At 35.8% G+C, this 25,666-nt stretch overlaps 1 protein-coding gene across 11 annotated transcripts in view; it reads right to left on the bottom strand.

The window, feature by feature from the left end:
* The window catches only part of MEF2A (myocyte enhancer factor 2A), a 174,867-nt gene that overhangs the window by 148,154 nt on the left and 1,047 nt on the right, over positions 1-25,666 (bottom strand). For 9 of the 11 annotated variants that reach the window (XM_033431440.2, XM_033431442.2, XM_033431437.2 and 6 more), the window contains exon 2: positions 825-910. The gene's annotated coding sequence lies outside the window, so the exon portion shown is untranslated. Of the gene's footprint in view, positions 1-824; positions 911-21,630; positions 21,713-25,666 lie in introns of all 11 variants that reach the window. The other 2 variants (XM_033431438.2, XM_033431435.2) reach the window with 1 other exon arrangement.

Genomic DNA, 25,666 nt, shown 5'->3' with positions numbered 1-25,666 from the left:
TCAGGCTTGATCAACTGTATCTAACATTCAGAATGTTCACATATTATATATAACACACCAAAAACTATCCCCTAACATTTTCTGAAATTACATTTTAAAATATCGTAGTATTAATTCTTTTCCATTTTGAATAGAAGGTAGAATTCAAGTGAAGTTTCACTTATGAAAGCTTTTTGAGGAGAACTACACATCTTACTAGCATACTGGAACCATTAACCTAGGCCAATGTAAGTTTTTAAATCAAAACTGCCTACTCCAGAGCTTTGCAAATGTGGACCTACGACTTAAGGCAAAAAATTCAAAGTCACAAAAAAAGTCTACATTTTAAAAACATTTCTTAAATTTGCTTAATTTTTTTCTTCAACCCTTCCACCTTTCAAGAAATATGGCTAGATTTGTCCACTTTGTCTTTCATTTGAAAATCTCTCCTCATAATACGTAACTCATGTCCTCAAACCCTCTCTTCCTCCAACTTACTGTCACAGTAAATATGGACTTTAGATTTTTTTTCCTTATTTTCAAATACATGTAATGGACATGGAAAATGGAAGTGGAAAAGATGTAAAAGTATGGGATTATCTCAGCGGTGCCACTATATGAGAAACTGTCACTATACCACATTATGTATATTTTGTGTGTGTGTGTGTATATATACATACATATATATGTATATTCAACAGGATTTTATGAATTTCCTTAATTAATCTACCTTAATCCCCAAAATAAACTCCAAAGTGACTGCTATTCAAGGTCACAAGACAGTCTTATTAAAAAAAAAATTCCCATTTTATTTACTTCATAACATAGAAAAAAGGATGTCTTACTAGAAATGATGTATCAGCAGAAAGTGCACTTAGATGTGATCCTTGCAGAGAATTCTTCTTTGTTACTTTTTCACAAAATCCAATTCCTTAATAAAGAAAAAAATATTAGATGGGTTAGTAATTATTCTTAACTCTAAAACAAAATTAAATATAATTTCATTACTACAAATTTCAACAATCCACAGATAGTTCCACTAATACTTACTGAACAATAGAAAAATAAATTTTTTAAAATTTGTATAATAAAAACACAATGTTAGCCAATTGGGCATTGCTAATGTCACTAATCCATTTTTTTCAGGAAGTATTACTTAAATGTTCAGTAATATTCTATCCACGCCAAGATTCACAAATTGGTGTCCTAGGTCCCACTTTCCTATCCTCTATATCACATGATATACTTTATATTTAACTGGTATACACAGCCTACTGAATTTACGTTTTGATAAAATAGTTACATTCTGAAAATGTTCATTGTATTACGTTCTCATTTAGAAAAAAAAACTGTCAATGGGTCAGTGACTTGCGTTGCCATAAAATGTGTATATATTCAAATGCTATGTGTATACTTATAGCTTCCACTCTTTTAAAGGGAACAATGAAATGAAAATCAACATAAAAATGCCAAAAACAAATATAAAACAGATTAATGTCAATAATTCACATTAATAAAGGAACACTAATAAATGCTAACCAATGCAGTAGTGCATAAAGAATAATCCAGTCCTGCTACACTTTTGCTTGGAAATAGTAGCAAGACACTTAGGTAGAAAGACAAAGATGGTAAAAGCCTCTCCTCACCCTGACTGGCCAGGATCAATTTATGATGCTAATCTAATAATTTAGAATTGCATGATTGGGTAATTATGACAATCCCCAAGTAAATCTGCTTCATCAAATGAAAACGGTAATTTCTCCACACAAACACCAGTCTTTTGAATCTTGTTCAGCAATACTAATTATTGTGAGACTACAATTTTGTTTCTATTTGAAATGTACAACCCCTCTAGAAGCAGGAGGGGGGGAGCCATAGTCTGCCAAATATTCTTTTTATATTAACAAATTAAGCATTCAAAGTTGAACTTTAAAACACATACACACACACACACACACATAAATAAGCCTTTTTTTTTTTGCCAAGGTTAAAAGGAGCTTGCTTTAAAAAGCCAATTTCAGCTTTTAGTCTAATTGTACCGAAATACAGAACAATCTCCTCAAATACCAATACATTACCAATTTCTAAAATCCAATAATTCAAAATGAACCTATTTTTCATGTGTTCTCATTCTAAACAAAACTAATTATTTTTAAATATATTTTGACACCAGCTTTGTGTCAGTGCCACAGTAGGAATTAAAGTTTGGCAATTTGACCCATGGGAAATAACAAATTAAATAAAAATTTGATAATTACACATGTGGTACACATTCTTAATTCAAAAAATATTAATTCCTCTATTCTATAAATTAACCATTATTGACAAATTTGTTTTGTACACAGCTCTCAAATAGTTTCTAAAAAGCAATATTCTAAAAACCAAGTTTTTATAGTTCATTTATAACAATCTATAAAGAAATACACTCTCACCTTCAAAAAATAAAACCAAAACTAAAATGTTAGTGCTACAGCCAGTTATCATTAAATTTCACATATTGAACATCAAAAATCCCATTACTCTGTCCAGGTAAGAGCTAGACAACCTGTACCTCTAACAGCTATCTTTCCCAAACCTGGTCCCAACCAATTTCCTAGCTCCCTCTACTTCTAATTAACCTACACTGTTGTTAACCTAACTGTTGTTAACCTGACATGATACTGACATTCCTAGTTTCAAGCCATTGCCCAAACTGTCAAACTCTGTAATTTTGTTCAAGATTTTACCTCTGCCTGGAAACAATCTTCCTTATCTGGATCAAATGTCCAGTTCAACTGACACCTTCTATGAGGCCATCCTCAGATATCCTTTACCACCACCATCACCATCACTTACATGGGGCAAAATAACTATAGTTAGTTTTGCAGGTATGAGTCTCTTCTATTATACTACATGCTTTTTAAGAGAAGAAACCTTTTTGCACTTTTTTCATTTCTATATCCCCAATATCTAGTCAATACCTGGCACACAATTCAACATTATCCATTCAGACAACATTTACTGGGCATCCAATATACTCCCGACACTTCTCTAGGTGCTAGGAATAAATCCCTATATCTATTCCTGACTTTATGGAGTTTACATTCTAGTGGGGGAGACCTACAGCACACAGTGAATAAGGGATATATAGTGTATACAGCAGGCTAGTGGAAAGTCCTTAATGAAAAAAAAATAAAGCAGAGAAGGAAGTACTGTCATAGGGAGGGGATTAAAATTTGAGAAAAGGTGTCCAAGAAAGGCCTAACATAACAATAATAGTAATAATAACTGCAACAGGAGCAATAACATTTAAGTATTTATCATATGCTAATCAGTAGCCTAATTGCTTTACACATATTAAGTGATGTAAAGCCAACAATAACCTCACTATTATCCTCAAGAGGAAACTGAAAGACTAAGAAGCAGCTAGCCAAGGTCACACAGCTAAACCAGTAAAGTGGTAAAGCCAGGATTAGAACCCAGGCATGCTTTTAACCACAGTTCAGTTAATGCTTTTGTTGAATAAATTTAATAAGTGAAATAAACGAATGCATACTATAGCAACAGACTCAAAAGAGAGCAAAGCATATCAGTCTCAGAGGACTGATACACTTGAGCGGCTTCAGATATACAATGCACATCAATATCTATATATGAAGACATCCTGACGAATAACAAGTCGGTGCCTGCTGTGAACAAAAATTATAAACAGTGATAATTCTCTATAACTTTAAAAATACATTTTAAGCTCCTATAATGACAACTACCAGAACTAAAAAGTACACAAACACTATCACAAAAAGCACATGGAGAGGTCATTTAAAAAAAAAGAAAAGAAAACTTTTAAAAAAGGTCCTCTGAAACAAATGAGACCTTTGAAGGCATTACCATTTCAGTGACAAATGTTGAATATCATATTTTATACTGTGGCACAAGTTACTGTCATCTTTCAGTTTTCCATATTAACAAAAAAGGGTTAAATGAAATGACCAAGGTTCAAAACTCCTTTCTTCAAATGTCCCAAATACGCTTTACAAAGCAAACAGATGAAACCCAGCACAACTGCTGACAAATGAAGACCTGAATGGCCTAAAATAAGTAATTTGCTCCCTAACTCCTATCTCTTGCCATATTTGCTGGTTATTTAAGTGCCTAATCAGTGAATGCCAATAAACTAGAAAGCAAAGTGAAACCAAAGTGCTGCTGACATGATACTGACATTCCTAGTTTCAAACCTTGAGGGCCTAAAAAGTATCTCCTCAAATCTTGATTAAAATTATCGATACAATTATGAAGAAAATTACTGCTTTATGTTTGGAAAGTATCAAAGTTTCTGCCTTGAGTATAACGTAATGTCAAAGAAAATAGGTTTCTATATGAAAACAAACAGCTTTAAAAATCAATCCAGATTAAGATAAAAATGAAGCAGGCAAAAAAAACCCCAAAAACATAAAGTACAGTCTATAAACACAATACAAAGTATTTATTTGCTCAAAGATGAATTTCATTTTGTAATCAAAACTGAGGTTTAAAAATGGTGTTTTTAATTCATGTTCTCATATGTGGTCATCAACTTACTCGTGCCTTAAAAAGATTTTTGCTACTACCCATGATGTGGTAACTAGCACCAGTCATGCTCTCCCAGTGAACTCAACGAGAAAACTGATCATATATATATATAAAACTATAATTTTAAAACACTGGACAACAAGGAGCTCAGCACTGCAACACCTGAGAAAACGGAAAGTGTCCCCTACAACAGGGGTCCCCAACCCCGGGGGCCACGGACCCCAACTGGCCTGCAGCCTGTTAGGAACCAGGCCGCACAGCAGGTGAGCGGCGGGCGAGGGAGTGAGCGAAGCTTCATCTGCCACTCCCCATCGCTTGCATTACCACCTGAACCATCCCCCCCATCCCATCAAAAAATTGTCTTCCACAAAACCGGTCTCTGGTGCCAGAAAGGTTGGGGACCGCAACCCTACAATGAAGAGTCAGGAGAGCAGTGCAGAAATGAGAAGCCAAGCAGAATATAGTGGACTAAGCGAGTAAAAGAGGCAGAAACTGAAATTTAGGGAGGCTAAGGAAGCCGGAAACTGTGTGGCAAAGTAATAGAATACAGTTCAAGAAGACAAACTGCACCTGAAATCTGCACAGAGGATTCTACAGCAGCTCTGTCCAAAACATACATAACGTGAGCCCAAAATGTAATTTAAAATTTTCTAATAATCACATTTTAAAAGTAAAATGGGTTTTCCTTGGTGGCATAGTGGTTAAGAATCCACCTGCCAATGCAGGGGACACGGGTTCGATCCCTGGTCCAGGAAAATCCCACATGCCTCGGAGCAACTAAACTCGTGCGCCACAACTACTGAGCCTGCGCTCTAGAGCCCGCGCTCTGCAGCAAGAGAAGCCACGACAATGATAAGCCCGTGCACTGTAACAAAGAGTAGACCCCACCTGCCTCAACGAGAGAAAGCCCATGCACAGCAATGAAGACCCAACACAGCCAAAAATAAAAAATAAGTAAATTTTAAAAAAAAGTAAAATGAAGCAGGTGAAACTAATTTTAACATAATTCCTTTAACTAGAATGCTCAAAATGTTATCATTTCAGAATACAATTGATTTAAAAAACAGATATTTTACATCGTTTTTCCATAAGTTCCTGAAATTCAGTATGTTTTATACTTAGAGAATATTTAAATTTGAACTAGCCACAATTCAAGCTCTCAAAAGCCACATATAGCTAATTGCTATCATACTTGACAACACAGTTTTTTGCTGAAAATAAAGCTGCAGCATTAGTAAAGTGAAACTCTACAAGGCCAGGCAAAGAATAATGACTAGGAAGCAGTAGGCTCAAAAGTTACCAGAGGTTACATAAGATTTGGAGATGTTCAAATTCCAACTAGAGGAAAGAAAAATCTCATTGAAACCTGGCGCAACGAGTAGACGCTGATGCAGAATCACCTCCTTAGTAGTAGTGCTAAACTACTACTACTTTTTCATAAGAAATGGAATACACTGCCAAAACAAAATTTAAGCCTGTTGAGAAGAAACCAACAAAATCCAGACAACAGCATGATGAACATCCAAGAGTCAATCAAAACTTACTCAACATAAGAAACTGGAAAAATGTGTAACCTATACCAGGGGAAAAAAATTTGACAAAAGAAACAGATCCAGAAACAAGATGATGATATCTTTAAAGACATAAGCTTTAAAATTTTATAAATATATTAAAGGATTTAATGAAAAACAGAAAAAAAGACAATTATTTTGAGAAGAATCAAACGAATTTCTAAAGATGAAAAATATAGTATCTCAAATAAAAAACAACTAGATAGACTTGGCAACAGATTCTACAGTGTAGGAAAAAAAGATCCCTAAATTGAAGATGTGAAAATAGAAAGCAAAAAAAGAAACAAAGAACAGAGCATCAAGGACCTGTGAGAATATCAAGGGCAGTCTAAAAATGGTGTAATTGTAATCCCAGAAGGAGAGATAGAAAAAATATCTGAAGAAACAAAGGCCAAAGAATTTCCAAATCTGAGGAAAACTGAACCCATATATTCAAGAAACTCAATGAACAAAAAACAGGTTAAGCACACAAAAACTGTACCAAGGCACATAATTAACAATCAAACTGCTGAAATCCAGTAATATAAAGAAAATCTTAAAAGCAACCAAAATGAGGGGAAGACACATTACATATAGAGGAACAAAGAATTACCACAGACTCCTTGCAGAAAGTAATGTGAACAAGTTTAAGCAAAGGAATAACGCCTTTAAAGTGCTAAGAAGAAAAAAAAAAAACCTGTAAACTGAAATCTACATAAAGCAAAAATATCCTCCATAGATGGAGAAATAAAAACATTTTCAGACAAACAAAAGCTGAGAATCTGTCAACAGAATGAACCCTAATGTAAACCATGGACTTAGTTAATAATAATGCATCAATATCAACTCTAACAAATGTACCACACCAATGCAACATGTTAATAATAGGGAAGGGGGAGAGACAAGAGCGAGGGAGCGAGGGAGCGAGGGAGCGAGAGAGCGAGAGAGCGAGAGAGCGAGAGAGCGAGAGAGCGAGAGAGAGAGAGAGAGAGAGAGAGAGAGAGAGAGAGAGAGAGAGAGAGAGAGTATATAGGAACTCTGTACTTCCTGTTCAGTTTTTCTGTAAACCTAAAACTGCTCTGAGAAACAAAAGATAGAAACCTATTTCTACACAAAGGAAGACCAATAGAAATGGTAAGTATGAGAGTTTACCTTTTATTTTCTTACTTTTACTTTTTAAAGAGATAATGGTTTTTAAAGCAAACGTAGCAATAATGTATAAAAGTAAAAACATGCAGCATAAAATGGATGACAAAAATAGCACAAAAAATGAGGGGGAGAAAATTTTATTTCCAAATTGGAAGCAACCAAAATGTCCATGAAAGGGGAATGGAGAAACTGTGGTATAAACATATAAAGGAACACTAGGCAACAGTAAACTGGATCAAAATACTGATAGACACAAACATGGATGAACTGCAAAAACATTTTGGTGAGGGAAAAAATCCAGACATTAAAGAGTCACACATACTGTATGATTCCATTTAGGAATAAATTTGCAAAACTTTGAGCAACCACCAAATACGTACAAATACATACACATTACGAAAGCAGATACTCAACACAGAGAAGCTATACATACGCAGTTAAAAGATTTTTCTGACTTTATACAGTTAAGATCAAGAACAATCATTATCTTCTGAGTTTTAGTTTCCTCATCTGTAAAACAGTGTAGTAATAGTTTGTATACTTCATAAATTTAGTTGTTAAATTAATTAAATAGTTGTTATTAAATAAGCATATATGCTACGCTATTACTTCACATAGTGCCAGTATGAGCTCAATAAGTGCTAGCTTCATAAAGAAATAACCCAGAAAAGGGGGCAAATGGAACAAATGGAGACTGCCACTGGAAGTCAATTGGTTAGCAACGTTCCTATTAAAGAGTCATCATTGTTGAAGAAATCAGAAAGGCAAATACTACATACAGCAAAAGCCAAATGAGAAGTTTGGGAATATATTTGGAATCATTTAATATGACTCTAGAATTAAAAACGGTACTAATAAGGCCTTAAAAGAATAGATTTATAAACATATAAAAAGACTAAGCCACAAGAAACAGTATCTTCAAGTCAGTTAATTTCACAGAAGCAAGCATTTAAGAAAGAAAGTGATTTCAAGCACACATGAAACTAGGGACTGTTCCAATTACAGGAGGTAAAAAGATGACACAAATGTGAGTAGGTGTGAACAAAAAGAGCAAAGCAGGGTGTAGCATGGATAGATGGGCAGAACATAATTATGCACTACCTTGAAAACAGGAAAACATTTGAATTTAATATGACAAAAAATACACAAATAAGAGAAAGGCAAGACTAATCCTGTCAAGTGGAATAATGCACAATTCCAGTCTCAGCGTTAGGTAAGGTTAAAAAGCTGCGTTCTTTTACAATGCCCACTAAAACACAACCTATTACATTCTTAGCCAGCAAACAGAGAGGGTAGCATTGGTGTTACAATGTGATGGTATACTAATGCCAGAAATGCCTATTTTCCCCCATGCCGTTCCACCTCCATCTATATCTCCCAAAGTACCCATTAGGTCCAAAACATCTCCTCACACAGCCTCAGTTCTTTTTTAAAAAATAAAAAAGCAAACAGCTTTACTGAGATATAATTCACATGCCATACAATTCACCCATTTAAAGTATACACCTGAATTTTTTTATATTCACAGGAATGTGCAACCATCACCACTAATCCCAGAACATTTTCATCACCCTTAAAAGAAACCTGTGCCCATTAGCAGTCACTCCCCATTCCCTATTCCCACCCCACACCCCAGCCCTAAGCAGTGAGGCATCTTTTTGTCTCTATAGAATTGCCTATTCTGGACATTTCATATAAATTGAACCATATAATCTTCCATGACTACCTTATTTCACTTAACAATGTTTTCAAGACCCATCCATGTTGTAGCATGCATTCATACTTCATCCCTTTTTATTGCCAAATAATATTCTACTCTATGGAAATACCACATTTTATTTACTTATTTATTTTTGCGGTACGCAGGCCTCTCACTGTTGTGGCCTCTCCCGTTGCGGAGCACAGGCTCCGGACGCGCAGGCTCAGCGGCCATGGCTCACGGGCCCAGCCGCTCTGCGGCATGTGGGATCTTCCCAGACCGGGTCACGAACCCATGTCCCCTGCATCGGCAGGCGGACTCCCAACCACTGCACCACCAGGGAAGCCCCCACATTTTATTTATTCATTCATCCATCAGCTGATGGACATTTCTTTCCACTTTTTGCCTATTATTAGTAATGGTGCTCTAAGCACTGGTATACAAGCTTCTATGTGGGTATATGTGTTTATTTTTAGCTTCTACTCTTATAATAAAATAACTTAGAGTGCCTTCACATTTTCTTTTCTATCATCCTACTTCATTATGGTATCTAACATCTTCCCCATAACGATACGTATACCGGTGGTTATGCCACAAATAATAAGGCATTTTAGGTAAATTACTAGTTCCTATTTTATTTTCCCAAATAATTTATCACCCCCCAATCTATAATCAGCAACCATACTGGAAGCATACACATTGATATTTAATATTTATTACATGTTCTGATAATGCTATCATTCATCAAGTAGAGGATGTAACTTCTTAAATGCTGAAGTTCCATTTGTTCTACGCGCCTCAACCCAAACTAAGGGCTAACACTCCTAGTATTCCTTGTCAGGCATATAGTTACTGGAACCTATCATTTTTACAGTCCTCAACCACCTACACCCCAATAACAAAAAGTATATTTTGTCCACAAAAAAACGAAGTTCAAAAACGAGCACACTTTAAAATGTGACACTAGGCACTTAACATAAAAAATGGCCAAATATACATCACTTTGGTTAAAGTCTGGTAAGCTGGCAAAGTGTGTCAAACAGATGTTCGTATTAATAAGGATGTTGGCCAGATTCTAGAAAAAGTTTGAACACCATATTTGCGATATTCTGCAACTTCCTAAAGTCTTGAACTGGAAGAGGCCTCAGAGGTCTTTTTAGAAACACAAACTCTAAAACTTAACAGAAATGAAATGGAATCCAGGAGTAATACCCAGACTACCAGTCTAATCCGCATCAAAATAGGATTCTACCCATTTCAAACAAACAAATACTAACAACAAAAATATCTGTACTAATGGAAAAGAAGAAATCCAAACCCTAAAGTTATACTGAAAGATGGATACTATAACTTGGGATTTTTATTGCAAATAATTTGATACTTCTAAAGTGCTGCTTTGAACCATAAAATAGAGAGAGGGGGCTTCAGATTATCCTCATAGTACTACCTTTCCTTGCATTCTGGTATGCCTTCTTAAGTGGAAGAGAATTGGGAAGAGTTAAAGCTACTGCCCTAAGAACTATATACATCATCTACTACTTGTTACACTGACAACAAATCCTAGGATAGTTGTGGCAATTATAAATCACTGTAACATTTTACTTCCCTGCTAAGTAGATGCATGGGAGTCCATGTGTCAAAATTTCATCTACTGTATCTCACAGCAGAAAACATGTTGAGAACTACTGATCTAGACCAGCAGTGTTAAAGACTTTAAATTCAGTCCAAAACCTTAGTTCAGCACAAATCCTCATGTAAAATCTAGGGTCATGTGAAAGACAGAAACTTAATAGATTACTATATGTTTACTGAGAATCTACATGAAAAGAATGCAAGAACAACTAAGACACAAGCATAAAAACCTTCAATGCACTATGTATACACCTACTCCCTTTATTATAAGGTCAAACATGGTAAGTACAGTAAGACAGATAAGAAGTACTATGAGGATTTCAAAAGAAAACTCTTCTAAATGGAAGGAATCAGTTCTTTATGGAAAGCACAGCATTTGGCCTGACCTGGGAAAGGAGATCAAGAAGTGAGATACAGAGGAGAATGAGAAGAGAATCATCTATCTTTATTCATGTCTTCTACTTGAAAGGCATATATTCCCACCAATTTCCTTCAAACAATCAAATTAAGAATGAGGCTAGCACTGTCCTTTTAAACAAGTGTTGTTGAGCATTATTCTTTACAGAACCAAGCTTTATTAATAAGGAAGGACATAATGTCATCTTTGTTATCTTGTTATATGGGCATATTAAAGACAGCCCTGGTCACTTCCAAGCTTAAAAGACTTTTCAACAGCTCTTCCTTAGCTGAAGAACAAAGTCCAAACTGCTCAACATCCAACGTGCTCTACAATCTGGTCTAAAGCTCTCTTTCCCACTTTACCATCTTCTACTTCTGAAACACCCTCCAATCTAGCCAAACTGTGTCCAATACATACCTCTCACTTTTCTGTTTTAGTTCTTTTGCTCAAAATGATTTCTCTATGTGAAATATCTTTTCTATACCTCTGACAATAAAACCTGACATCCAGCTCAAATATCAATTCTTCCATGAAGCATTCCCTGGTCACTTCTGAACTCTACCTTCCCTGAACTCCCTAATCCATGCCTTGTGTCTAAGATTTACACATCACTTGGTAATTAATGTAGTATAGTAATTAATGGGGTTTTACCCTTTCTACACCATTATCTACTAGAAGCAAACAGCTATATCTTAAATGTGTTTATATTTCTGCAACAACAATACAGAAACAATAGTTAAAGTAGTGAAAATAGAAAAGGAATAGAATCTAAAGGAAGGAGTAAGGGAGCAGAGCAATGGACATTGCTTTGGGGCTACCATATTTGCCAGCTGAAAGAAAAGGGGTAGGGCAGTAAAAAGAAATTGTATAGAGAGCCTGTCAAGTCATTACTTAAGACTTGGGGAAGCTACGAAAAAAGAAATGAAAGCTCATATATGAGGTTCCAAAGACAGACAGCTGGGCATAGGTACTGACTGCCTTTAAACACCATTAAAAAGCCACGTGGAGAATTCCAAAAACACATCATTAATAGCAAAGGTTTTAATTTATATTATGAAAGATTTCTGATGTTTAAAGTCAACAGGCCTTTTAATTTCGGTTTATATTTTTAAAAAGAAATGTATGACTAATGGAACAAGTCAATTTCTACCCCAACAACGTAAAACACTGACAAAAAAACTTGTTAATTCTAGGGAAAGAAATGCTTAAAGGTAATAAATATTTTAAGCAACTAAATTCTAGAAACCAAGCATAAAGAACTTCCACACATAACTCCAACTTTGTTAAATTTCTCATGTTAAAAAGACATAGATATAAAGCATATAAGACAGAGAACCAGTTAGCTTCAACTACAATCAACAGATACAGTGCCATCTTATTAAACACAATAAAAGTGTACAGCCAAGAAATAACACGACACCTACAATTTATTGTAATCAAAGGACAACAGTTCAATCATAAAATAAAACTGAGAAAGCCGAAAGAGTAGAAAAAGAAAGAGAAGAGATACAAGTAGTTTAACTTTCAAAGAAGTTCACATCTATCAGATCAATTTCCAAGTTTAGAAGTTACCTTTCTTAAAAAAAAAAAGAAAAAAATCTACTATCCTACTAACAGAACCAGCAAGGAAACAAACAGAATGGATAAATAAACTGTGAAGTAGTCATACAATGGCATGTGAGGGCATGGAAAATAAATGGACTTTAGCTACATGTACTAATAGTATCCTGCTTAAGAATATAGGCCAAGAGAATAATAACCACAAATTCTTAACAACTCTTAATCCTGGGGTTAGAGATAGAAATAAGACTGTGAATGTTCACACAGGGGACTTCAAGAATACTGGTAGTTTTACTTTTTCAGTGAGGCAGTAGATCCACAAGTGAATGTTTTATTATTCCTTATATACCATTAGATTTCTTATATATTATTTACATCTCCACCTCTAAGTATAAAAAATTTTATTAAAAATGATTTAAATTCCAAAAAAGAAGTTACCTTTTCTGAAAACTATACATATTAGATTGTCATTAGAATAAAGAAGTACCAAAGAAGTGCTAGGTTGAATATAGACCTGTAACTCATTCATGTTATAAATAAAACCAAAGCATTTCCAATATACATTACAGAAATAAATATTTGAATTAATAACCTTACTTTACAGAAAAAATCACTTAAGCCTCTTGCAATAACCTAGAACCTGCATTTACATGCTAGCAGAATGAAGCAAGAGTATTTAAATTGGTTTATATCTCCTACAGGGTACTTTCTAACATCTCTAGCTCACCAGTGTAAGTTGACTACCTATGTCTTTTCTTACTAAAACCTTTGTAGCACTGATAGCATAAGTCAATAGATTCCTGCTCCCCCTCCCCCCAAAAGTAGACACTTCAGTGAGGACAATGGTGGTAGCATTATCTAACTAACTAAAAATATTCCCCTAAACCATATGAAAAAACAAGGTGGAAAAGGAAATCCTACACAAAACCAAGCTTTCAGCATAGCCTAAAGACAAAAAAAAAAAATGCTCTCTATGAATGGAAACAGAAAACTCACCAAATCCCAGTACTTGACTGATCTCCCAAGCTGTCACTCCACCCCCACTCACCACAAGACTTGGTGCCAGCAAACAGGCCTAAGGGTCATTTGCAAGGACCACCAAAAATATTAAACCCACCCTAAATCTGGGAAAATACTGGGAAAATGGGCAGATCAGAATACAGAGTACAGGGAAGGAAGTTCAAACTTCTGGTGATTTAAAGAACAGGTGCCATTTAAAGCGCTAGCCGCCATGTAAGGGGGCACAACCTTGAAACACATGGCCTCTGGGAGAAGACAGGCAAAAGGAAGGAAAGAGTGTCCTTTGGCAATTGGATGGTAAAGGGAAAAAGAAAAAGGGGAAAATTTAAGGTCCTGCAAGACCAAAAAGAATCATAAAATTGGAAGTCTCACAACCCTTCTCTCCAACCATTAAAACAAACAAATAAGAACTACTGAAGTAACAGGACTATTTTATACTGACAGAAAAGGGCACCATTAAACTAGGAATACTCTAAAACCCCCCAATATCACAAAAATGAACAAAAGAAAAGTGAAATCCAGAAAATCAGGAAACAGATTTTGACATATCATGTGAGGAAAACCTCCTACCAAAAACAACCTCAAAGCAGCAAAAACTCCGTCAGTCAGTATTCCAAATAGAATTAAATATATTCTGTTTAATATATTATTCCTAATATATTAATAATTGGATTAAACATATTCAAACAAGCATTTGAGGATATGAAAACCACTTTGAATCAGACAGAAACTGAAAAACTAAAAACAAAAATGAGAAACTTAAAAAGCTGACTGAATTCAAAAAAGAAATAGAAAAAAAAATTATTCCAGAAATGAAGAATAAATTGCAAGGCACCCAAGGGAGAACTGACTCAAATGAAAATGATCTACCGCAGTCCATAACATAACAGCATGTGTTATGAGCCACATCCATCCACATCTGGTGGTGTTTCATTTGATTTCAGATAACTCTCAATCCACCACTTCAAAATAACTCACAAGCCACAACCTTTCCAAAACTCACCTACATAAGCAAACTTCATGTCTTTTTCATAGCAAAGAGCCTTATTTACTCTTTATGTAATACTTAACCATTTAACATGTTTAACAGCATGACTGCTGTTTTAAATAGGTTTATTAGGTTCCTATCTTTTCTCTTTAATGTGTCACTGACAAAGTTTCTGAGTATTGTTTTCCTAGCTCCATTGATGCCACGAACCCTGTGGTCTTTATTATACAACTTTGCATCACACAGTGATTTTCAGGAACACACATGCCACGTTATAGTAGAAGTGACTGTATATGTATAATCATATACACACATATTTCTTATCTCTGCTGAAAAGGCCTAGAAACAATGACACCCCAGGAGCAATGAGCACACCTAGCACCCAGATCTTGGTTTCTAAATGCCATCCTCCAACGAAAGGAGCCAGGGCTCTTCAGAAAAGAGGATGATTCCAGGATTGGGAAAGGTAAAATACAAGATGAGTCTGGAGCAATTAAACAGTCTCCTGCTTTGTTTAGAAAAAAATGTTTATTGTTGCGGGGTTTTCTTTTTTTTGTTTGTTTTTGCTTTTTTGTTTGCTTTTTTGTTTAACTTAAGACAATCTTATTGAGACCACAGTATCTGAAATTTCTCACTTCTAGTTTCCAAGATAAAATGCTGAAAACCTTGAGATAATCTAAAACAGGGTGCTCTGCCTTAGGGCAGGCATACCCTTAGGCTTTTTTTAATAGATAAATCCTCTCTGTTCCCGGACCACTACATACCTTCACTTCCAGCCCTCTTCAAACACCCATTCCATGGGCAACTCCTTAGGCCTTGTCATTAACAGGAACTGTTTCACTTCTGAGAGTATATACATCCCACGCTCTGACTATACCCTCTTTATCCATCTAGGCACTCTATCACAAATAAATTCATCATCTTTCTCCAAAGCCTAAATCTCCACTTGTGCTTCCTATTTCAGTAAACCACCCCATTCATTCCCTCAGTTGCCCAAGCCATAAACCTAATCATTACCCTTAACTCTTTCTCTTTCATCTTCCACAAGCCCTCCATCACTGAGTCCTTTCATTCTACCTCCTATATATCTCCTCAAATCCAACTATTTCTTCAATCCTCATCCCACTATCACAGTCCAGGCCACCTTAACCCCTTTTAACTAATTTGTTGTAACATCCTCCTAATTATTCTCCCTGCCTACCAGTTTTTTGGGTTTTTTTAATTTATTTAGTTAGTTAGTTAGTTAGTTATGGCTGAGTTTGGTCTCTGATGCTGCACGCAGGCTTTCTCTAGTTGCAGTGAGTGGGGGCTACTCTTCGTTGTGGTGCGCTAGCTTCTCATTGCGGTGGCTCCCCTTGCTGCGGAGCATGGGCTCTAGGCGTACGGGCTTCAGTAGTTGTGGCTCATGGGCTCTAGAGAGCAGGTTCAGTAGTGGTGGCGCATGGGCTTAGTTGCTCCGCAGCGTATGGCATCTTCCCAGACCAGGGCTTGAACCCATGTCCCCTGCATTGGCAGGCGGATTCTTAACCACTGTGCCACCAGGGAAGCCCTGCCTACCAGTTGTTAACTCTCTCTGAAGAAGTCTACACAGTGCAATCAGTATCACCTTTTAAATTAATTTCCTCCCAGGCTTAAGATGCTTAGATTTTCCCTAAAATAAAGTACAAACTCCTTAACACAGCTTAAGGGCTCTCATAATCTGGTCCCTATTTACCTCTCCAGTCTAATCTCTCTGGCACTGCCTGACCCATCCATAGTGTACTCTTTGAGTTTCTCCAAGCAACCCAAGGTTCTTAAGTGTATCTCTTGCCCTTAACAGGTCTAGTAAACTCTACCTACTCTCTTCACAAGGCTAAGTCCTATTCACTCTTTAGACTTCATCCTAAGTTGAAAATGTCACTTCCAGTGGAATAAATTTTCCTGGCTTCCCTGAAACCGGGTTAATTGCCCCTTCTATGTGCTCCTGTAGCACTCTGCACTATACACATCAAGCACATAGCAAAGTGAATTATAAACCTATATGTATCCATACTCCCACATGACTGTGAAAGCCATGCCTTTTCACTCTTATTCCTCATCACCTAGCCCCATAGACTGAATAAGATAATGAAAATCCAACTGTGAAATTGCCAAAGTAACACAATGTTTACAAAGAGTTAGAACCCAATGACTCCTGGCTCAGTAGCACAATATTCTTTCCACTACACTTTGTAGCACTTAATTTCACTTTCATAAACAAGTCAACGTTAATTATATATAAAGCATGTAACCTAGACTTAAAAAGGATCTAGATATCATCTCACTATAATTAAAGTGAATCCCAGAAAGGGCTAAAGAACAAAACACTATAAAACAGCAATGTCAAAATTAGTCGTTTTGATGTTCTTTAATTATATACTTTAATCTCAAGAATTAGGTTTTTAAAATTTTTAAGTTGAAAAACTTTTAGATGTTTCATTACTTCAAGGTTAACAAAGTTAGTAAAAACAGAACAAATGAATCACCAATTCACTTAAAAGCTTCCACAAAATTACCTGAAATGCTACAACAAAACACAAGAATAGTTAACTATGGTGTAAAAGTAATAAACATAATATTGAGTCATTATTATATTTATACATTATAAACCACCTGTGGGTACCAATCATGCTCAAGGCACTATGAAACATATTCACTGAACATACAAAGAGATATAAAACAGGACTCCTATTCCCAAGAACCTTAAAATAAGTTTTGGAAATCAAGACCCAACCATTACAGAATTAAACAGAAAAAATCCATGACAAATTAGTCACTTAAACTGTTAACAGTTTCAAAAGAAAAGATTCTGTGCTAAGGAGTTCCAGGAACGTAAAGAAAAATTACAATCTACTGCTTGAGCAATCAGCATAAACTCAAAATTTCTCAGCTTGGTCAGCTAAGGCTCTAAAAACAATGATATTCCAGTATCAACGAGCATACCTACTGCCCAGTTCTTGACTTCTAAATACTCTTAACCCAATGAAAGAAACCAGGACCCCCCTGAAGAAATGGCTGATCCTAGGACAGCTGCAGGAAAAGAAGATGAGTCTGGAATATCTTCTGTCCCCAAAGTAAGGAAGTGCTCCAAAAATGATAGAAACATGTCAAAACAATCAATGAGTTAAGTTGAAGGAGCTCCCACTGACCAAACCTGAGTTAATTTGGAACATCAAAATGAATACTGACAGGGGACTTCCCTGGTGGCACAGTGGTTAAGAATCTGCCTGCCAATGCAGGGAACACAGGTTCGACCCCTGGTCTGGGAAGATCCCATATGCCACGGAGCAACTAAGCCCATGCGCCACAACTACTGAGCCTGCGCTCTAGAGCCCGCGAGCCACAACTACGGAAGCCTGTGCGCCTAGAGCCCGTGCTCCGCAACAAGAGAACACTGCAATGAGAAGCACGTGCACCACAATGAAGAGCAGCCCCTGTTCCGCCGCAACTACAGGAAGCCCGTGTGCAGCAACGAAGACCCAACACAGCCAAAAATAAATAAATATTTTTAAAAAATGAATACTTACAGGTGATAGAGTATAACCTACTTCATAAAAAAAGAATCTATAAACTTATATTGATATTAAATAAGCAATGAAAAGGAAAAGGTCTAATTTACAATTGAAAAGAAGGCCGACTAACAAATATAGAAGGAATAATATAAAAACACCACTTTGAAACTGCTGTGTAATAACTGATTCAGGCAAGAATCATCAACAAATGCTAAAACCATTATGTGAACATTCTGGGGGAAGACAGAGTATTTACACAGTCTCAAAGGGTCTCCCCAAAGATTATTCAACAATAACAAAGGGGGCAATGAAAACTTTTACATGGAGTTTTCAAACCTTAACTAAGTGATCCAAGTAAACAACAATACTATGGGTCAACCATTATATTATATTGCCTTTTTCTATGAAGGATATATCACCACTTACGTGGTATTCCTGCATCTTACAAAACAAAGGACCTGTACTCTTCAAAACTATTCATGCCAGAGGAAAAAAAATGTTGAAGGATTGTCTCAGATTAAAGGAGAGAGGACAACTAAAATACAATAAATAACACTGAATTAGAAAAAAACACTATTAAAGGATATTATTGGCACAACTGAAGAGATTTCAACATGAACTGTATAGTAAATTATTGTATCAATATTAAATTTCTTGAATCCATCATACTGTGGTTATGTAAGAATATCTCTTGTTCTTAGACAATATTGCTGAAGCACCTGGGGTAAAGGATCATGATGTGTGAGACCTACTCTCAAATGGTTAACAATAAAAATAATTATAATAGGAAAAGGAAGAAAAAGGAGAAAAGAAAAAAAAGAAGAGGAAAAAGATCTACAGAGTGGACTCCTGCTATTACAGCACAACACATGATATGCTGAATGACATTAATATGTTTAATATGTGGTTTCCTTGTTAGCAAAGTACATTAATGCAGCATTTCCAATCTATCCCTTGTATGCATCTGTGATGTTCTGCCTCAGATGATATGCTTCTGACTTTAACTGAATAAACTTGAATCTTTGGCATACTCCAGAAAATGTAATCAAGGAGCTTCAAATTATAGATAAAATAAAATAATAATATCTGTTTCCAGAGTTTGGGGCCACTCTGCAAATACAGAGAATCATAAGGCAAATATGCTAAATATATTAACAATCGGTGAATCTAGGTGACAGGTATATGAGTTCACTGTACTAGTCTTGTAACTTCTCTCTAAGGTTTTCCCAAAGCAAAACATTAAAACAACAACTACCTTCTGCCAATACCAAAACTTTACTTTGGGAAAACTGAGCCATTTCTGACAAACAAAATCTCAACTCGCAGATTCTTTTCTCCCTTTCCCTTCATAATTCATGTGAAAATAAGCTTAACACCATTAAGAAAAAGGTTTTCAGCATCAAAATAAACATTTTGCTAAAACAGTCCCCAACTTACAAACAGATTATGTTCCAAAAGCTCATCTGTAATTTAGGTATTTAGAATGTGGAATGCTCTTCACCATTACAAATAGCTGTTAGGTTCCTAATGCTGGCCACGAAAGCTCTCACAAAATGGAATCTCAGGAAATGCTATTATACTTAGGCTCGATAACTCTGGGATTCCTGCCTTGACCCAGAATACATATATTAATATGTACAGGAAATGCACAAACTAGTATTTTATAATCTGGAAAGTACTTTTATAATTTTTAAAGTCTCATTTGGGAAAACTGGTTTGTGTTGGTCATTTCAGTTGATTAGGACAACTTCCACTCAATTCAACATTTACGGAGATTTAATATGTGGCATGACAGACTGGTTGGTACTGAGCATACAGAAAGAGCAACACAGTCTTTGACACAGGAATTCCGCCTAGCAGAAGAGAATGACATCAATTATAATACTTTAAATAGGCTATAATGGATTTTACAAATAGTGTGTGCATCAAGAGCAAGGGAGGAAAACTTTGTCTAAAAACATTAAAATCGGTTATCAAGATAACATCTGAGCTACAACTTAAAGGATAAATATGAGCAAGTGAGCATTCCAATCCCTGGCAAAAACATGAATGAAGATATAGATATATTACATTCAGATAATGGAGAAAAACCATAATTAAGCAATAACTAAACAAGATATGTACAAATTATACTAAGTGTCTTAAAGAAAATAAACAAGATGTGTGACAGAGTAACTAACGGACTGCAACATTAAACAGGATGGTCTGAGTGAGAAAGTGAGATCTGGGCCAAGTTCCAAAGAGTTTGGCCAGGCCAGCCTTATGAAAAGCATCTCAAGCAGGTAGTACAAAAAGTGCAAAAAACCCTAAAAAGGAAGTAAAACGTTTAAAGAACACTGAGAGGCACAAGTGGCTGGCATCCAGTGAATGAAGGGAAGAACAATGAGAAGGAGAAAGATCATTCAGGGCCTTTCAGGTCGCAGAAAAGAATACAGGCCATTCGAGAGGAATGGGAAGTCACTGGAAGATTTTAAGGAAAAATGACATGACTGAGGCTCTTAAAATGGTTCCTAGGGCTGCTGTGTGAATAAAGAACTTGTGAGGAACAGGAAAAGAAACAAGAAGCCCAGTCAGGAGGCTATTGCAGTAATTCATGCAAGAGATAATGATGCCTTGAAATAAAGAGGTGAAGGCAGTGAAGGCTAAGAGCAGTGGATTGGCTCAAGACAGATTTTGAAGGTACAACATAACGTGTGGATGGGTTGGATCTGAGATTAAAGAAAAGAATCCAAAATGATATCTTAGGTTTCTGGCTTGAGTCCTGCCATTTACTGAGATGGGGAGGGCCAGTAGAGACACCAGGGTTTGAGGGTAGGAGAGAGGAAGAAGGTTGGGGGAGAGGAATAAATAGCTATATCTTAGTCACGTGACTAACATTATGTTTGAAATCCCAACTAGATTTCCAAGTGAATATCAAGCTCAGGAAAATTCTGGGCTAGAAAAATAAAAGTGGGAGACATCAGCATGAAAATAATAGCCTTTTCAGAGAGGAGCAAATAGCTGGCCTTAACTGGGTCATAGAAACTGAAGAGTTGTGGCTGACAATGAGCCTAGAAAGATAGGATAGAATCATACTATGAAGTGAACCGTGACTAATAATGGCAACAGCAGTAGTGGTAATGATAGTAACAGCAGGAGAAAAAATTACTGCATTTTAGGTACCAAGGACTGTGCTAAAAGCTTGACAATACATGTCTCATTCAATCGTCTCAACAACTCTACAAAGTAAATAACATTATAATCACTGTTTTATACACTGAGCCTCAAGAAGACTGAGAACTTGCCAAAGAAAAAGTGCTAGAGTGGGTATTCTAAAACTTGGGCAGTCAGATTTTAGAGGTCAACCTCTTATCTTTTAAATTACTGCCTCTTTACTGATTTTACATGCCTTCAAAGTTTCTGAATTTCTAAAATTCAGATCTGAATTTAGATCTGAATTTTAGAAATGTAATCCTAATCTCTATGTAAAAGATGGATTGCTAGGGCTGGGGATAAAAAGTGAGACAAGCAAATACAATATTAGTCAATGCAAGAGCACCTTGTTTTAATAAGCCAACAGCTACAAGTTATCTTACCAGGTTAAATGGAGAGTATCCTTTTGTTCCAAGGGTCACAAATCATACCTCAAACTAATCCAAGTCAAGCTCCACATGCATGCTGCTGGCAACAAAAATAACCTGGTGAAAAGGTCCAGCTCATGCAATATAAATTTACCACCCACTACCAAAACGTTTCTCAAAACATATAACAATGTAACTTTATTGATGGCTGAATTTAAGTCCATAAATTAAAGTTTACATTTTTGTATAAGGAAGAAAATAAAATTAGTATTGATTCAAGACAACCATAAAAAGATGTGCCTTGGCTGATAGTTATTAGAAGTCTGATCAGCTAGTGTCTGTTTTTCACCCATGTTAACAATTCCTCTGGCTTTCAGCATCAACAGGTATTAAACTGATGAAGAAGTAAATTATCTGCTGTCATACACCAATATTCAAAAATCTGGTATTCCACTTCATAAACCAGCTAATTTTCTTAACTCATATGCTTATGATTTCATCTTCAGTGATTACTAAGATGATTCAATATTAAATAAAATACTAAGTTCAGTAAATATCAATTTAGTAAATACAAAACTATTAAAATCAGTAAATAACATATATCTATATAAATAATATAGTACTTATTAAATATGTGCCAACACATATCCCGTGCCATGCATGAGACTTATTAACAAATGAGCTTATACTTTCAATTATAATAGACTGGACACAGGATCCATTTAACATAGTACACACAGATAAACCATACACAGATAAAGCACACCTAAATAAAATAATTTAGTTCCACCAAGCAAGTAAAATGAAGAATAAAAAATTAAAATTACCAACTAAAGAAAACCTATTTTTTAGATATACTTATTCCAGGTATGTTATAAAAATATTTTTGTAATTTCAAATTTTAAATATCATATCTTAAAGATAACTCCCACAGATAATTCCTTAACGACATGTTTCAGTGAAAAGTAGGAAAAATACTTATATTTCACTTTTTTTTTTTTTTTATGTAGAGAGATCATGGAAGTTAGAATCCAACAATGATTGCAGATCAGTCAACTAAACATTTTATGTTTAATCTGACAATGAATTTAAGATGCTGGGATATTTTATCCCAAACAAATATATGAGCATTCTCCTGTATTTATACATTACATGAAATCCTTTTGGTAACAAACACTAAAGGTACAGGTATTGGGCAGAGTACCTATACAATCTACATAGGAAGGAAGGGATGTATGCAGGAAGAGATGAAAGGAGACGAGGCAATATGCATTTTTGTACATCAGGTCTCAGGGAACGTCCTAGGAACTCACACCATTATTTCATTTAATTCTAACAATTCTATGGGGCAGGTGGTGTAATTCCTTCCCATTTCACAGAAGATGTCTCATAACTTTGTCAATGGTAGAGCTGGGATCAGAACCAAGATCTGATGACAAAGTCAAGCAGCCTTCCTTTATGAGGACTTGCAAGTCAGCACAATGTATTATTCTATGCAGTAAGTTAACTAGAAGACAGATTTGATTTTCCATATTTACACTTCCCTTATTACTTCAAACATTGAGAGGGCACTCGCTTCTCAATTTACTAAGAACATTCAGAAATTTTCTTTCTAATCTAGAAAAAGGCAATGCTGATCGTTTTCAGTCCACAAAGCAGTATTTTCATTGTCCCATCGCTGATAAAAGAAAACTTCAGCTAGACTTTGTAACATTCATATGTACCAAGAGTATATCTTCCAAAACAAACAAAAAATAGGTGCATAGTCTGATTACAAGACAGAATATATAAAATTAGAAATGCCCAAAGAAAATCTAGGACCATCATCATTGTGTGTTACTCGAAATTCCTCCTGCCAGACTTTATAAAAGCAGCAAAGGGAGGGAAAAAAAGTGGCTTCCCAAAACCACACTGATAAGCATGCTACTTCCCAGTAACAAATTTACTTATGGCTTCCCCCTCCTAAATCGGAAAACAAATCTACTAAAAAGATTTTGTTAAAATATTTCAAACTTCAAAATCACGTTCTAATAAACATTTCCACAATTACTTAACCACTCTCAGAATATACTTAAATATTTCTCTTGGTAACCAAAAAATTAATGAGTGACGACACTGCTACTGCTTGAATATTAATAAAATTAATATTAACCTGCACTGCTTTCTTAATGTAAAATACAAAGCAATAATGCAACTGCCTTGAAAAATAAAACATCACCATTCAAAACAACTCATCTTTAAAAGATTATTTCCAGTTGCATTTACAAAATAACCTTTGTCAAACATACCCATTAAGGAAACATAAAAACTCTAATAATAAAGAAGATTATTCTCAATCCCTAATTCCATATGGTGACTTGACAATTATTATTTCTGAGCCCCAAAGAGCTATTTTCCTTCTACTGAGCACTCCCCACCACTCATTCACTCATTGCCCTAAACAATTTTATTGGACTTTTGCTAGGAAGCAATTTAAGGAGTTAACATGATTTTATCACCTTTGCTCCAGTGTGAATAAAACCAGTTTCATATATAACAACAGTGTGAATTAAATGAAAAACCTGTGTTTAGAGAGGTCACTACCATCTCACAATTGTTGACGGCTTTAGTAAATAAGTTTCAACTGGAAGCACTCTTCCAACAGAATTATTAAAGCCCGTGTCTGCAAAGTATTTAAATCACTAGTTTTAGTTCTTCAGAGTATTTTCATTTTAACACCATTATCACAACTTTTTACTACGATGCTCACTGAGAATTAGAAGTGATTCCACAATCAGTTAGTGCATCATCATATAGAACTAATCTTAATGTTTTATATCAAACATAGTGAACACATGTTATATAAAGTCTAACTAAAATTGTCTTCCACTTTAGTGAAAACACTTCTGACTTTTTTCTTAAAAGTTGCCATTCACAGGAAAAGAAATGAGTAAAGACTGAGCCTTCCAAAACTAAACCAAAAAAACAAAAAACACCCCAAACCAAGAGACATATACAAAAGCCATAATAACACAATATAGTTATTTTATCCTCATTTCCTAAATTCACACTATTAAAATAAATGCCGTTTTTGTGTTTGCAGAAAAAATCTTTAAGCTATTTTGTTTAACTTTTCCACAGACTGTACAAGGACTGCCAAGGTAACAGATTTTAAAACTGACAACTGGAGTACTTGGCAGATGCCAAAACAACACAGCTGGATTCTTAAAGGAAAAGTGCTCTTCTGTAATGTACACCTAATTACAGCTTTAGAGAACCTTCTCTCCATACAGTAATAGATACAAGACACAATGAAAACATACTGTGCTAAAACTTGAAAATTTTCAGACAGTATTTGTTTTAAAATACACACACTGTCAACACACCACAGCAGGCCTTTCTAAAAGCACACTTACTGGAATCACAATCTCATTGTAAAATAAAATGCAGGTTAACACGGTGCTGCTAGTCTTCAATCTACACATGGTTCCCTACTGGATCATGACAGAAGGCTCGCTTCTTATCTCAGTAATCAGTCATCAGGTCTGAGGACATTTTTATAGTTACACTTTAAATGGGAAAAAAAACAAAATACAAACAAAAAAATCCCTTGCTTTTCTAATTCAGAAATGCTCACCTTTTCCAAACTTGTTTGCACTATCTCACCTACTAATAAATCCTCACTGATCAAAGACAGATGGCAAAGTTTCTTATCACACAAAACCTTCCCTGCGAGCCGGGATCTACTTAGATGAACGTCCTGGGTGAGGGCAGTGAGCGGTTCCCTCTGTAGCCCCTTCCCTCCCCGCGACGTCTCCCCGCACTGTCGGGCGTCCGCACCCGCAGGTGCCCCCAGCCCGGGCCACCTCCTGGCCCCAAGTACCGACCCGGCCACTGACATCCACACACACATCCACATCCACACACACACGGCCACTGACATACACAGACACATACACACACAGAGTTCCACTCCGTTAGACCAACCTTCTCCCCAAACAGAAGTGGGGGAACTTCTTCGAGTCCAACAACAGCGCAAAACGCCCCCCGCACCCCCCGGTAAACCGCTTCG

This window comes from Orcinus orca, chromosome 2 (assembly GCF_937001465.1).
Source record: "Orcinus orca chromosome 2, mOrcOrc1.1, whole genome shotgun sequence".
In the NCBI taxonomy this organism is placed as follows: Eukaryota; Metazoa; Chordata; class Mammalia; order Artiodactyla; family Delphinidae; genus Orcinus; species Orcinus orca.
This window is presented reverse-complemented; position numbering and strand designations above follow the sequence as displayed.